At 41.9% G+C, this 12,509-nt stretch overlaps 1 pseudogene; it reads right to left on the bottom strand.

The window, feature by feature from the left end:
* Window positions 1-12,481: 12,481 nt before the first annotated feature.
* Window positions 12,482-12,509, bottom strand: part of LOC116506875 — a 167-nt pseudogene continuing 139 nt past the window's right edge.

Below are 12,509 nucleotides of genomic sequence, written 5' to 3'. Positions count from 1 at the left end.
CCCCCAATACTTGATTTCCAGATTCTTCATTATTCAATAGCTTTCTTCTGATCCTGTTTCAATTAATTATTGTTCTTTTCATCTTTTTATTGTTTTTTTTCATCTGTTTACTCACGCGTACTGCTGTGAATTCAGATCTCCCCCTACCTATTTTTGTGTCTTACATTTTCCCACCTATCCAGATGTCAAAAGTTTAAACTTCTCCCCATTCAGTTCCATCCTATTTATTTCAACCCATTACTTGCCTAAACCTTTACTTATCTTCTTCCTTTCTAGAATATTAGCTGTCCTGCTAGCCCTTCAAAGTATCTTAGGTCATTAAATAAATACCACATGAACTACTGGAGCTCTATTGTTATATGGTATAATTTAATCTTAATCGCCACCTTCTCTTTCATATCCAAGAAAGTCAAAATAGGGCAATATTGGGTTTCTTCCTTATTGGCTCCTGTCTTTCCCTGCTAAGTTAATAATTTTGTAATAGCTGTTGCATATCTTCTTAAAGACTTATTTCCATTTTCCTCCACACATCTCTCCAGCTTTGTGTCATTGGCAGATTTCATAAGTGTGTCCTCAACACCTTCATCTATGTCATTGATAAAATGTCCAACACCACAAGACCCAAGACAGGGTCCTGTGGTAATCCACTCAATACTTCAGTCCAAGTTGGACCCTGAATTAACACCAGCTCTTTGGGAGTCCAGTGAGACCAATTAATCAGTGGAATAGCTTGCCTTCAGAAATTATAGGTGTTTTTCTCAATGGAGGATTTTTAGAAAAGACTGGACAGTCACTTGTCTCGGATTGTATAAGGTCTCCTGTTTGGGCAGGAGGTTAGATTAGAAGACCCCCCCAAGGTCCCTTCCAGCTCTATTCTGATGGATTGATCTAATAGAAACATCCTTTAACCCAGGGGTCTCCAACCTTGGCAACTTTAAGACTTGTGGACATCAACTTCCAGAGTTCAGCTGAACTCTGGGAGTTGAAGTCCACAAGTCTTAAAGTTGCCAAGGTTGGAGGCCCCTGCTCTAAGCCATATATTTTTAGGTAATGAAGAGGAATATCATGAGGGCTTTGTCAAGGGCTTTGCTTTATATTGTTCTATGTGTCCCAGATATAGTTATAATTATGGAAAAATATATGGAAAAGGCAAGGCTTAGACGATTGAAGTACTGACAGCAAAAGTAAAAGGAAGTCCTCAGCATGCTTAAAATAGAGAGTCTTTTTTTTTGTGGGGGGGAAGGGAGACATTCACGAGCATTAACTATAAGGAGGAAAATCCTCCACTATGTAGTATTTAATATTTAAAAATGAAAGAAGAAGCCCATTCATTTGTCTTTAAAAAGCTACTGTATTGCAAGGAGTCTTTACTCCTGAACACGTTGCAACATCCTTTTTAGACTTCTCAATTGAGGTTGGAAATAAAGGGCTTGAGACACTCTGAGAACAGTTTAGAGTGGGTCTAAATTTGATGTGGGGGGAGAAGCTAGAAAGAAAGCTTGTTTTTGAAAACGGAGCTTATCTGGCTGGCTGGGAGTTGCAGAGAAAAATAATCCTCCCCCCCATCCCCTAATGCAGCTGCTGGCGCTGCTGTTAAGGAATTAGGGTTAGGGAATTCTGGAAGCAGGCTTCCTCTCCTCTGCTTTGTTTCTACCTTCCTGGTTCCCCCCACCTCTTTTCAGTCAATCATTTCTTATTCTTGAAGACTGCCTGCACAAATCCCTGTAGTTTTCTTGGACAGGTTTTCCAGAAGTGGTTTGCCCTTGCCTGTTTCCTAGGGATGAGAAAAAGTGACTGACTCAACGTTAGCCAGCTGTATTTGTGTCAGAGGTGGGTTCCTACCAGTTCGCACCTATTCAGTAGAACCGGTTCGTCAAATCTACCGAACCGGTTAGAAGAGGTTCCCCCAGTGGACCCGGAAAGCAGGCCACACCTACAGAAGAGGTTCCAAATTTTTTTGAAACCCACCACTGGTCCTTGGATATGATTATTCTACACTATCATGCTCATATTTATAAAACTCAGTGCCTCTGTGAAAGGTAAGGATGACTACTGTGTTTGTGGTGCAATCAGAACATTGCGTGTGTTGAAGTTGTTTTAACGCAAACCAAAGATGCCTTTTAAAAAACAAGTTGACATCATATTCTTATGCACGCCAGTGCTGTGTGGGAGGTAATTTAAGGTGGTTCTGACAAGTGTCGTTGGCATCTTCATATCCGGTCACATGGGTGGCAAGCCACTCCCATCCAGTCACATGGGTGACAGGCCACTCCCACAAAGGAGGCCACACCCACAGAGTAGGTTCGAACAATTTTTGAAACCCACCACTGGCAAGGATCTTGTAACTTGACAGCTTTAACACTTGCATGCTTCAATGCCAGAGTTTCTGAATAGCTACTTGGACCGACCAAAGTACTAATTCATAATTTCATATCCAGTCACATGGATGGCAAGCCACTCCCAAAAAGGAGGCCACACTCACAGAGTAGGTTCCAACAATTTTTGAAACCCACCACTGATTTGTGTGTAAGGCAGGACTAGAACTCATGGTATCTAGCTCAGTGGCCTAACTATTGCACCAAACTGGCCCTCATACCTACCTGTAGCGATGGACAAAATCCTAGGCTACCTACCTTTTTTAAAATCAAATAGTATAACATATATGCAGTCTTTTACTTTAGCATCAACTATATTATCCACCTGAATCATTAGCTTTCATGTTTGCTTGACATTTTTGAATGTCAAAGAAATAACACTTGAACAACCCCGAAACAGTCAGTCAGTCAGTCAGTCAGTCTGTCTGTCTGTCTATTTCTACCTTTACCTCTACATCCATCCATCCACCCAGTACTTAAAAATAAACATAGAAAATATGCACTGCAGCCATTCCTCTCTTTAAATATTCCGCAACATTTGGAGATCAAGATTATTTTAAAGAATTATTTCTGGGCCCCAGAGCTAAGTTTGTAAAAATAATCTTTTGCCTGTTTTCATTTACATTCACATATCATTTATAAAATAATGAAGGTATTTTCATTAAAACAATCATTTTGAATGTGTTCTGGATTTTCCCTTCCTTTTTGAAACAGGGAAATTTACATTCGATGTTTTTTTTTAAAAAAAAAATCTCTCCACATTCAACAGTCTAAAAAAATGTTATGGACTTTGATGAAAAGGAAAAAAGAGCGGATGTTAGGATGATAGTTATAAAAATAGTTTTAGTGTCTTACTATGTTCTTTTATAGTATGATGACCTGCAGAGATTTAGTCTGATGTTTGCCAGAAAATGTAAGGGTAAAGAATTATGGAGGCCCACTGATCCTTTGCCTGAACTAGAGACACACTATTTGAATTCACTAAGAACCAAATAAAATATACAACAGAAGCAGATGATAATCTGAATTCTGTGTATGTGTTTCATGCCTTCCTAATTGAAAAAGGCAAGTCCAATTACCATTAAAAATTTTAACCTGCAACTTGACCTGTCCCTCTTTAAATCTCAATAAACCTTCTACTATACAGATTCAGGGGAAATATGTATAAAGGAGTTGTGCGATTTCTGGGGCACTTATTAAACACACACACTTCTTCTGAAGAGGAAGATTATAGCTGGCCTCCTGTGATGTGAATTCACATCTCACCCCCTCCACTCCCTAGAACAATATTAAAAGAGAAATATTTCTTATTTTATTTACGAAGAAGAAGAAGACGAAGACGAAGAAGAAGACGAAGAAGAAGAAGAAGAAGAAGAAGAAGAAGAAGAAGAAGAAAGAAGGAAAGAAAGAAAGAAAGAAAGAAAGAAAGAAAGAAAGAAAGAAAGAAAGAAAGGAAAAATAGAAAACAAATGAGGTGAAAATGCCATCACAATATGCATTATTAATTTTTCCAATTGACACTTTTTTTCAGCATCTTGGTTCCACCAGAATTTCTGCCAATGTGGCTAACAGGGAAAGAATTTTAATACCAAACATCTGAGGGACACTAAATTGTCTATTGGTGGTAGAGTACAAAGATAGTGTAAAGCTGATATTGCAACAGTGTTTTATTTACTAGCACCTTGGCACAGAATGAAATAATATGTTTTCTGCATTTCTTCAGCACATAAGTAACAAGAGCAACAATACTCTTGTCTAGTTTCAAAGGTTGCATGTTTCTTGAGCTTTTCAAGGTAACTAGCAGATATATTGATGTTGTAAACTGTATCTGTTTGCTTCTCTTTCCTGTTGCCCCTTTCTTATCTTTTAACAAGAGCATGGTATTTTCCCTCTAGTCAGGGCAAAACTATTCACTAGCAATTACATTTTTCAGTATTTGGATAAAATACCCAAACTTGGTTATTATTGTTCAGTCTATCCTTTCATTTATTCATATTCTCAGCTTGAGTTATAAAGAGAATGATCTATTCTCATCATTTTCTTCTACCATAAGGTCTATGGTAGACGTATGATCCTCAGTTATCCAGGTCTCATCGAAGAAGCTTCTTCAGCTCTGACTGGATGGTGGGGAATGGAAGGATTTATAATCCTTGCAGACAGCTGGTCATTTGCATTATTTCAGAGAGTCATTGAGGCAACTTGGAGGTGTATCTGTGTCCTCGGGGTCACCTCGGTAGTGCAAATAGCAACAGCAGTTAGACTTATATACCGCTTCATAGGGCTTTCAGCCCTCTCTAAGCGGTTTACAGAGTCAGCATATTGCCCCCAACAACAATCCGGGTGTGGCGCTCCAATGAAAGGGTTAATAGGCCCTTTAGTTTAGCAAGATTTGGAGACCAGCAAAGTTCTTTTCACTGGCTTAACTTGTAATAAGCAGGCTTTGATGTTCTTGACCCCACCTCACCAGTGATAGGATTAAAAAAAAATTACTACTGCTTCTGTGGGCATGGCTTGGTGGGAGTGGTGTTGCTTTTTGGGCATGGAATGGCTTTGTGGGCATGGCAGGGGAAGGTTACTGCAAAATCCCCATTTCCTCACCACCCCACTAACCAGCTTTCCAGCTCTGTTCTCCTGTTCAAGGCCACAAAAGAAGATCAGCTGGGAGGCAGCGGGGGCGTGGCCAGCCTATTTGCTGGTTCTCCGAACTACTCAAAATTTCCACTACCAGTTCCCCCAGTACCTGTCAGAACTGGCTGAAAACCACCTCTGCACCTCACTCTAATAAATGTTTACTAATACGATCCTATGATTGAGTGGCTAAATGGCTACTTGATCCACCTGATGCAATCCCTTCAGGTGGCTTAAGAGAGAATAGGTCTGCCAATGGAAAGGCATTGGGGCATCCAGCTCATTTGCAAAAAGCCTATGGACCATGTAATATGAAGAATGGATTCTATTGCATTTTCAGTTCAGCTCTTCCAGGGGATCATGCTTCTGGTAAGAAAATAAAAACCATATTATATAAATGCGATCACATGTTGGTTTGTTTTATTTACTGTTACCATCAGAATAGCACAATTAACTTGAGGGAATGCAATACTCAACAAGGGAGTGAATTAACTAGCCACAAATTGTTTGTTAACCATGAAGTTTTCCAAGAGAAGCCTCTAAGGTATATCTGTAGCAAGGGAATGGTATTAGAACTCTTAATACCACATGTTTCCATTTGAGCAGATGGAAGGGAAAACTTTGACTGCAATGTGTTATTACTTAAAGGGGGGAGGGATCTTACTGATATAGATCAAGGGTGTTGTTTAAATTTACTTAGCAGAATGATGGTTTCATAATCCATTCATGCTTGCAAGCATAATTACTTTATAACTAGATGTAAGTTATTCAAAACTTGAAGATTCTTTTGCTCTTCTGGCTCAGAGGAGTTGGACTCATCTGCAGTCAACATTTTCCCTTATGCGCTAAAATATGTATTTTTATACCATGTCTAGCTACTGCCTATGTAATTAGGCAGTATTTCAAGATAACATTATGTGACATAATGCCTTACAACATGATTGTTATTTAGACATCAGACATAGAGAAATTGCTTGTGTTTGATCTAGTGATGCTTTCTTGATTATGGAAGGACATTTGGTCAAGCTTAGATTTCCGTTACGTTAAAGGGGGCAAGCCGTTTTACTAATTCACCATGTTTCAGGTGGTGCACAGAGTGCTCTAGGAGAATAATACATGGCTGCAAAATTTACCACTTCCCTTCCCTTATTGAGTTTTTTGTTTGACAGTACCAGGGGTAAGTTTCAACCGGTTCGCAGCGGTCCCCGCGAACCAGTTGGTCGGCGAACCCGGAAGTAAGTAACTTCCGTGAACGGCGAAGGGCCCACCCGCCTGCCCGCGTTCCTTACCTGGTTTTGATGAGTTCTGCGCTTCCACGCATGCGCAGGACGCATACAGCGCCTGCGCGATCCTCCAGGAGCAGCTGGAGCATCGCACAGACGCTAGTACGCATGCGTGCGCTGCGTGCGTGCACGAGGACGCCGCCGGCCCCGTTCCAACCGAAACGGTTGGAACGGGGTGAGAAACCCACCCCTGGATGGTACGCATCTGCAAATTGGCATGGTTAAGAAACACTGTATTTTTTTAAAAAAAGGGAAGGATTATTAACTGTATGTAACCATTTAAAATTAATTTTATTCATGTTTAAATCTCAGTAAGATTAAATTCCATGAGTTTGGGGGTCTGGCTCCTACCACCTTTTTGCCCTGCTCTGTCCTGCTCATGTGGCTCCTGACATGCGTGTCAAGTGATATATGCAAGTCTCAGCACCTTAATTGCTGATAACCTCTGGTTTAAAGTACAGTGAAACCAGGGGTGGGATTCTATCAGTTTAACAACAGGTTCGCTGAGCGTGCGTTTTGTGTGCGTAGTTCAGAAAATACTCACCTTCCGGATTACGGAGCCGAGGTGGCGCAGTGGTTAGAGTGCAGTACTGCAGCCACTTCAGCTGACTGTTAGCTGCAGTTCGGCGGTTCAAATCTCACCGGCTCAGGGTTGACTCAGCCTTCCATCCTTCCGAGGTGGGTAAAATGAGGACCCGGATTGTTGGGGGCAATATGCTGACTCTGTAAACCACTTAGAGAGGGCTGAAAGCCCTATGAAGCGGTATATAAGTCTAACCGCTATTGCTATTGCTATTACTGTTTGGGAAGGAAAACAGCTGAGGTGCAGCAATCTACTCTGCTGCGTGACTCAGCTGAGAAGATATAGGTAAAGCGCAGGGGCAGGCGCTTGATCGTGGGAGCGAACCAGTACGCTCCCAGATGATTGTCAGAGCTACTAGTTCAGATGAACCTGTCCGAATTGGTAGAATCCCACCACTGAGTTAAACCCTTCTTCATCCAGTGTCTAATCCTGCCACAGAATTAATGTCCCAATGCCTCCAAGCCTGGCACTTTCCTTCTGCAGGATGTATATTAGGTTTGACGAGAGGTATTAGATTTTAATGTAATATGATTGTACATGTATACTGTCTTCTCTTATTTTTTCTTTAAAACTAGGATATGTTAAGTATATTGATATGGGAGCGGAAATACACCAATGAGAGGAAGAGTGGGAAACAGAAGGGAGAAGAAGATGGGAAGAGAGGGATAGGAGAGAGGGTAAGGGGGGAAGATGAGGAGGATAAGGAGGAGTGGAATGTAGAGAGAGGAGAAGGAGAAAGGAAGGGGAGGTAGAGTAGGAAAGGATGATGGAGGGAAGAAAGGAGGTAGGAGAGAGGTAGAAGAAAGAGGTGTATGGAGAGCAGAAGAGCTAATAATGGGTTTTTATCTTTCTGGGCGTTGATGACAAGAGGAACTGATGTAATTACTACTTAATACAATAGGATACTGGCTATGTAGAGTATACATGTGATTGTATGTTATGAAAATGGAAAATAAAAAAGTATATATTAAAAAAAAAGAGCTACTAGTTCAGATGAACCTGTCCGAACTGGTAGAATCCCACCGCTGAGTTAAACCCTTCTTCATCCGGTGTCTAATCCTGCCACAGAATTAACATCCCAATGCCTCCAAGCCTGGCACTTTCCTTCTGCAGGGTAAGTCACTCCTGGCCCCAGCGGCATAAGCTGGCTCTTCTTTCCAAAGCATGACTAGATTTAATTATATAGTCTTCATCTGAAGTTAATATGTTTTCTAGCATATTTCAGCAGGCATTACAGAAAATATGAAATGCAAGGCCTGACACTGAATTTCAATCCAAAAAACAACAACAGTAAAAAAAGTTTTATTAAAATTACGTTTTTTTTTTTTTAAAAAGTCCAGTGGTTAAGTACATGTCTCACGTTGTCTAGTCTACAAAGAGCATTAGTCCCTCTGCCCCAAGAATGTGACAGTTGTTGTACAAACCATTGGTATGAATCATTCTCACACTGTAATATGCCAAAAAGCCTTTGGTATCTTGAAATTATTATGGCTTAATATAATTTGGTTCCTCCTTGGTTTAAAATTTATTCTAAGCATGTAATGTTTTAGAAAATATTTGGATTCAGCTCCGCTATTCTTTGTGGCTCATTATTCCAACATGTGGTGCCTCTGGAGCATTTCCCAGAGCTTCCTTGTACCCAGAATATTGCTGTTAAAGCATTCTAAGTTTTAGAAGAGGGAAAATTAAGGCCATGGGATAGAGGTGAAGGTGTCCCAAAACAGGGAGAGGCTGCCTGAATTTGTAAAACAAGTTGTCTTGCATATACATACATGTAGAGGCAGCCAGGAAGAGTTTTCAACCTTATGCAACTTTAAAATGACTCACAAAATAGGGGTCTTAAGCTTCTGTCTATTGTAAGACATTTCTACTGAAGCCTTTGCAAAGCCCTAAATTCTATGCTGTTGTTCATCATTCTCATTATTTCTTGTTTAGAGCTAGAATTGTAGAAATTAAATATTCTCATCCATTAAACTTTAAACAAAGGTTTGGCTACAGGTAGACTCTGGACTGAAGGGGGAAAGTTTGTTCTTGGACTCAATGGCTTGCAGTCCAAGAGGACAAACAAGTTTTTAGTTCAAACAAGTCATGTTTCAAAAGGAATAACCAAAACATAAGGAAACATTAATTTACCCCTCAAGATAATTTAACCCAGACACTCAATGAAAGTTATGTCCTCAAAATGGGAGTCAACTTTCTCATTAGGTGAAGTACCCATGTTAGGGGTTGTTGTGGCCCAGCAGGAGCTGTTGGAGCTGCCACCAGACTCCAGCAGCGAGGGGCCCTCTGAGTCGGCTCTGGAGGATGTGGAGGACCCTGGACAGGGTTCCGACTCCGAGCAGGGCACAGAGAGACTGGTTGGCCACCAGGTTGCACCTGAGCCTTGGATCAGTGGGGAGGAGGCAAGGAAGAGTGACCCAGAAACCAACAGTGAGGTGTTCCTGGATGCACGCCACCGAAGAGCTACTCGGTGTCACGAGCAATTGCATAATTACAGGAGGTAATTATGCTCAGCTGATGGTCATTAGGCTCCTCTCCAGACTATAAAAAAGACTGCTTCTGCCACGCCCTTCTTGCAGAAGTCAACGCTTTTACTAAAGAGAAACTAACTTGGCAGGCTGGATTTGTTTGAATTGCTGCCAAGGTTTGTCGGACTTGCTGCCAAGGTCCTTATCTGTTTGATAACTTGGCTTTCAGCCACCGAGATTCTGGTCTTGTTATTAAAGGACGTTCCATTTAAGCTTGTCTCGGCTTTTGTTACTGGACAGAGAAGGGGGTCAGAACAGGGATGGATACTTGTAGAGTGGCAATATGCAGGAGGCCAAACTAGCAAAATCTAGGCCAGTTTTAATAGGTGAAATGAAAGGTGGATTTTTTATTTGGACTCAGACGAAAACCTGTCAAGGGAAATCTTATCTATGGACAACGAATTCAGTTTTCCCAGCATGCAATGGCAACAGAATACATGAGGCTACAAGGCAGCCCTAGTTCAAATTATCTCTTTCACACCAGCTTCATTTACATTACTCGCAGCCTCGTTTTTTTCTAGTCATGATAGTGTAAGAGCCTGAAATATTCAAATAGCTTAGAAGGCTACTGCTGCCTTCTCAGCAGTAGCCCCGACCCTTTGGAACGAGCTCCCCGTGGAGATTCGTACCCTCTCCACCGTCCAAGCCTTCCGCACAGCCTTGAAGAACTGGCTCGCCCGTCAGGCCTGGGGATAAGAATTATTACCCCGCCCGAATGATGAATGTATGGTGCTTATTATTTTATTATATGTTGTTATCTCAATGTTGTATCCCCCCCCTCCCTGGTTTTTGTGTGAGCCGCCCTGAGTCCCCTCAGGGAAAAGGGCGGCCTACAAATACTAATAAAACCAAAACCAAACCAAAAAAAAAATAATAATTAAAATTTTAGATTTCTTAATTTACTTTGATGATGAATGTCTAATAATCTAATACTAAATTCTATGCTTCTGTATTAGGTTCTAAGCACCAAGGACGTAGGACTAGTGGTAAAATTCATTTTTTTAGTACCGGCTCTGTAGGCGTAGCTTGGTGGGCGTGGCTTGGTGGGGCATGGCAAGGGAAGGATACTGCAAAATCTCCATTCCCAACCTACTCTGGGACCAGCCAGAGGTGGCATTCGCTGGTTCTCTAAACCAGTGTTTCTCAACCTTGGCAACTTGAAGATGTCTGGACTTTAACTCCCAGAATTCCCCAGCCAGCGAATGCTGGCTGGGGAATTCTGGGAGTTGAAGTCCAGACATCTTCAAGTTGCCAAGGTTGAGAAACACTGCTCTAAACTACTCAAAATTTCTACTACCGGTTCTTCAGAACCTGTCAGAACCTGCTGGATTTCACCCAGAGGTGGGTTCTTACCAGTTCGCACCTATTCGGTAGAACCGGTTCGTCAAATCTACCAAACCGGTTAGAAGAGGTTCCACCAGTGGACCCGGAAAGCAGGCCACACCTACAGAAGAGGTTCCAACATTTTTTGAAACCCACCACTGGTCCTTGGATATGATTATTCTACACTATCATGCTCATATTTATAAAACTCAGTGCCTCTGTGAAAGGTAAGGATGACTACTGCGTTTGTGGTGCAATCAGAACATTGCGTGTGTTTGTTTTAACATGAACCAAAGATGCCTTTCAAAAAACAAGTTTACATCATATTCTTATGCATGCCAGTGCTGTGTGTGAGGTAATTTAAGGTGGTTCTGACAAGTGTCATCAGCATCTTCATATCCGTTCACATGGGCGGCAAGCCACTTCCATCCAGTCACATGGGCGGCAAGCCACTCCCACAAAGGAGGCCACACCCACAGAGTAGGTTCGAACAATTTTTGAAACCCACCACTGCTATCAATGGACTATTTTGTTTGCTATTACTATGCCTCATGTAGCCAGCTATGTTGCAGAGAGGCTGTTCTGCAGGTTCCAAGAGAAACTTGTTCTTCTGTCATTGTCGAACACATGGAGCAACATTTCATCCCAGGAAAGGAATGGCATTTCTCAGTTTTTCCAAACAGTTGTTTCTTTTGGGACTGTTCACTTGGTTGCCTGAGCTCTTTCTGTGCTTGAGGCGTATTTTTAGCAAAAATCAAAGATGACCTGTGTTAAAGCGGGCAAACTAGGTGGGCTTTTTTCATGGCTGGTGAATTTCTGGGCCAGCATGGATATCCCTCCGCTTACACAGCTGTGACATTCTACTGCCTAGAGGCACATTCTGCACTATCCCATGTACCACCTCAAAATGTTAAAACATCAAGAACTGAAGTGTTCTTTTGTTTCCTTTGCTCCTTGCATATGTTTTAGTCGGTAGCTTTGTTTGTTTTTTTAAAAACAAACATTTCCTTTTTGTTTGCGTTTCTTGGCAAAGTCCTCTTCTCCCTTTAGCTTTCTCCCTTTTTTAAAAATATAGGCTCTTCTTTTGGTCCTTCTGCCAGCAATATTGCTGTAGCTTAACCACAATTGAGTTCTCAGGGCTTCCATTTCTCTCTAGCTCCAGGGGTGTTACTGCAGAACCAAAACTAGTTGTATTTTTTGCATTCAGTTCTTAATTGCTTTGCCGGGATATAGTGCCTCAGAAGAAGAAGGAAGATTCTTTCTCTTCTCTTCAGCAAGATTAAGATTAAGATTTAGTTTATTTGTATGCCGCCCTTCTCCGGGAGGGACTCAGGGCGGCGAACAACTCAAAAGGGGAAAAGGGGATACAAACACAATACACGTAATTAAAAATACACAAGAGTCATACAGCCAAGTCGAGAGGGGAGGGGAACTCATCAACCCCAGGCCTGCCGGCACAGCCAGGTTTTGACGCCTTTCCGGAAGGCCTGGAGAGAGGTGAGGGTCCGAATCTCCGCGGGGAGTTCGTTCCAAAGGGCCGGAGCTGCTACAGAGAAGGCCCTCCCCCGGGTAGTAGCCAGGTGGCATTGGCTGGTAGACAGCACCCGGAGGAGGCCGACCCTGTGCGATCTAACGGGTCTATGGGAGGTAATTGGCAGCAGGCAGTCTCTCAAGTACCCAGCAAAAGCTATCCATTACAGTTCTATCAAGACATCCTGAATATCAGCCAACAAATATAAATATGCATGGTGTCCATCCATGTAATATTCATATATTTACAGTGAAAAGA

The sequence above is a fragment of the Thamnophis elegans genome, chromosome 3 (assembly GCF_009769535.1).
Source record: "Thamnophis elegans isolate rThaEle1 chromosome 3, rThaEle1.pri, whole genome shotgun sequence".
NCBI classification, from domain to species: Eukaryota; Metazoa; Chordata; class Lepidosauria; order Squamata; family Colubridae; genus Thamnophis; species Thamnophis elegans.
The sequence above is the reverse complement of the archived record's forward strand: the minus strand, read 5'-3'. Positions and strand labels throughout refer to the sequence as shown.